Source organism: Dendrobium catenatum, unplaced genomic scaffold (genome assembly GCF_001605985.2).
Source record: "Dendrobium catenatum unplaced genomic scaffold, ASM160598v2 fragScaff_scaffold_350, whole genome shotgun sequence".
NCBI classification, from domain to species: Eukaryota; Viridiplantae; Streptophyta; class Magnoliopsida; order Asparagales; family Orchidaceae; genus Dendrobium; species Dendrobium catenatum.
In genome coordinates, this window is record NW_021318812.1 from 77,841 (window position 1) to 81,908 (window position 4,068).

The following is a 4,068-nucleotide window of genomic DNA, read 5'->3' on the forward strand; positions in this document are numbered from 1 at the left end:
TTCAGCGATCGTCCTGGACGATAATGTCAGTTTTGCAAATCTATTTAAAGACCTTTTGTTTTTTTATGAAGAGTATCTTTGGTAGCCATTGTAGTTTCGTTCTTTTGGAGGGAACTTGAAGAGAGAGCTTGAAAGAGAGAGAGGAAAGGGTGGAGTTTGAGAGAGGGAGAAGATTCTTGGAGGGGGTTTCAAGGGAGTGTGGAGGGGGATTCCACACGGTTGCTCCGGCGAGCTTGAACATTAGTACCATCGGATTCAAGGCTTGTCTTGAGGGAAGTTCTGGGAAGAAGAAGATCTCTTTGGTGTCAAAGGACCCGGCTACTCCGCCGCACCGGGAAAGGTGGAAGTGATTTTGTAAGGGTTTCTCCGTCTAGCTGTGGGGGCTAAAGGAGAGACACTGAGTTTGGTGCAATACTGGGAGGGTGCCTCCGAGGAGTGGACGTAGGTCAAGGTTTGACCGAACCACTATAAATCTGGTGTGTTCTTTCCTTTATTATTTCCGCATTTAATTTTCGCATTGTGTTTTCTTTGTGGCGGATTTTGGTTTGACTTTTTTATTGTGAAAGTTTTTTAAAATACCAATTCACCTTTCTCTTAATTAACCTTGTACTAGTTCATAAGGGCCTAACATCCCTAACGAACTTTCAACTCTCCATCTCTCTACTTCTCTCTTTCTCTCTCTATATTTATATATATATATTTAAAAAAAGGAAATAAAAAAGAAAAAAATGGAGAAAAGAAAAGAAAAGATAAGGGAAGTTAAAAAAAAGAGGTGTGTTTTCTTTGCCTTTGTAGAATTTCTCATCGTCGTCATCGTGTTACCTGTCTCGCACAAAGGTAAAACTCTGAAACATCAAAGTAAGTACTCATCCATGTTGTTCCAATGTGGTAAGGAAAATAGATTTTTTTTCATCCATATTGTTCCAACGTGGTAAGGAAAATAGCTTTTTTACTCAAGCAAGGGATGAAAACCGCATGCTTCTGATGAAACAATACCATTGGCCATGGTATCACATGACACATAGCATTTCACTTATAATAAGCATGGTGGGCATGCCTTAATACTCCCTGAAAGTTTCTCCAATGCAAGGGAGACAATGTGAGGCTGCTAAAATTTAGTCTAAAAGGACTCACAAGCAGTAGAACACTATAATATAATAAGAAATACACAACTGAAGTAAATGAACAAAAAAAAAAATATTATAAAAAATGAATGAATAAAAAATAAATTTACAAGAAATTTGTAATGAACTTGAAATCTTACTTGTGAATAAAACCTCCCTCTAACTATTAAGGACAATTGCAACCCTTAAGACCGACTCATTGAATTACAATGGAATAAAAATGAACTTAACATTCTCCTTATATATAAAATGAAAAAGAAGTCTAGTGGACCATGCGTGTTAATAAAACATATAAAGACAAAAGTCTCCTCTATTACGAGATGGGGAATCCAAAAAAGAATCTAACTCGCCTTCAATGCACTGGATCCGGAACACAAACATATAAGTAGATAGAAGGCAAAATATAACTTAAAATTTTAAAATAAAAAATTTATGTGCATTTTAGTGATAATGCTCAATATAATAAAATATGGGTATTCATAAATTTTGCATGCATAAAAAATGCAACTTGAAAATTTAAATGCGCCACCTCGAGAAGTGTGCCAATGCATTAAGAAGCATGTAACAACCTCATTAAGTGCATTATTACATCAAAAACCCTATCATAAGTGTGTAGTAACTTCAGAAATCATGCCTCCTCGAGAAGCATGCCATAACCTCAAAAAGCATGCAACACCACTAAAAAGAACATCATTTTTTTAAAATGAGAGAATTTAATGTATTGAAAAACATGCAAGTATGTTATGCAAATGCACTAAAATGGTTGCAAATGCATCATGTGAGCGTGCTAGAAAACACAAGCAAATTAAAAGCATGTGAATATGCTTTGCAAATATACTGAAATGCTTGCAATGCATCACTTGAGCATATCTAAAATCATGTGTATGCATTGTGGAAATGTACCGATTTGCAAGTGCATTGAATAACATGAACTTCACTTAAAAGTAAATTTTGATTACTCGCATGTGCTCTGACACATTTGTTAATCACTTGAACAAAATTTTAAGAATATTGCACGGGGATAAAAATGGGTTAAATTAAAATAATCTTTTCAAATTAAATCACCTACATATACTTCGAACATTGCATTGAACTCCTAAACCTAATGCCTGAGAATATCGTGCAAATTAAAAATAAATTTAAATTTAATAGGTGCGACCATACCAGAACCAGTACATCGGATCCCATCAGAACTCTATAGTTAAGTGTGCTTGGGCGATAGTAGTATTAGGATGAGTGACCTCCTGGAAGTCCTCGTATTGCACCCCTTTGAAACAAAAAAATAAATAAATTTTAAGTCTAATCCTCTTCCGTGAAAGGATTAGAGTTGACATGACCTAAATTTATAAATGAATATATGATTGTGAAATTTGCAAAAAAAAAAAAATCTTATGTTTACATTAGGTCTTTAAAATCTCTTTAAAGGAAATCATCATAAATATGCAAGCTCTTGATTTCATTGTTGTTTTAAGAATTCACAAAATCAGTAATTGAAATTGATCCTCTGTTGGTGGGCAAACCGAGTTAATAAGTTTCAAATAATAAAACAAAACTACTTAAAAACATCTCCAATGATGGCCGTGTTAAAAGTCTAAACTAGTGTGGACTATACCTTTTTAAATACATCCAAACCTCGATTAAATACAAATATTATTGAGGTGACCTTAACGTCACATTTATGATGGTTGTGTTGAAAGTAAATCTAAACTTGAGGGTCAATTCTAAAAATCTATTAAAATTTTAGAATTCAATGTTTATCAATATTCAAATATTTAAAGGGAAATTAATCACCCAAAACTTAAAAGAAAATCTATCAATCCTCCGCAATCGTTGGGCGTTGGTGATGAATTTGAGAATAACTTCATCTCGCAAATAGCAAATTTCCAGTCTAGAATATTATTAATATTTATTTTTAAATAATATCCTGCTGATAAGGATGTGTCATATGTCATCTAACTAGTAATTTGACTCAAATTACTTCATAAGTAGACAGTTATGATTAGGGCTCTCTAACATGATAGTTTCGCTGCAGATAGGTATCGTTATTTTACAATTGCTAGAGCCCATATGTTTTTCAATAGCTAACACTCTTGAGTAATGAATTATACGATATACATGATAGGGAACAAAGACTTTTGTTAGCTTAAGTTGACTTAAATTTGTTTCTTAGATAAGTATCCACCTCAAGTATAAAAAGTACCATTGGATGAAGCAAATCTTGCTTGCCGACAAGATCTTTCTGGCATATTGGGTTGACGCTGAATAAGTAGAATAGGGACCATAAAAATCTTGGACGATAGATCCATGAGATCTTGATCGGGTTCATAATCATTCTCTTTATCATCCGCTTTAAATGCAAGATGATAAATTTTGAATTATAAAAATCTAAATATGATTTTACATGTGAAGTATTTAGTGTCTATTTAAAGACTAGTCTTAATCACAAGTGTCTCCTATCATTAGGAAGGATAATTAACTATAGGGATTTACGTCTATGAAAATCTGAACTTAGTTCTAAAAGTCCTTGCAAATGAGGGTGAATCTTTGGGCATTGTCCTATTTTTAATCTAATTTGCCTTATGAAAATTAGACCCAAAATTTAATTTATTAGAACTCTCCTAGAATATGCGGAGAGGTCGAGGCACAAAAGTTTTGAAGCCCACATTACAAGAAAAACAACAACTTCAAGCCTTTATCCCACTATATGGGGTCAGATACATGAATCTTTTTTCTCTATTGTTAGTAAGACTCAAATTGTCATTTAAATCTTATAAAAACATCATTTCTAATTCTTTCTAACCAATTTTTTTTTTAAAGTTTACCTTTAGATTTCTCAACATGGGCCAGATTTAATACATTAACTCTTAAAACTGGGTCATCAAAATATTGATGTTTTATGTGACCAAACCATCTAAGGAGGCTCTTTAATCTTATTTTCCATTGG

General features: G+C 33.3%; 1 pseudogene; it reads left to right on the forward strand.

The window, feature by feature from the left end:
• The first annotated feature begins 2,274 nt into the window (after positions 1 to 2,274).
• LOC114579376 lies at positions 2,275 to 2,392 on the forward strand (annotated as a pseudogene).
• Positions 2,393 to 4,068: the final 1,676 nt, after the last annotated feature.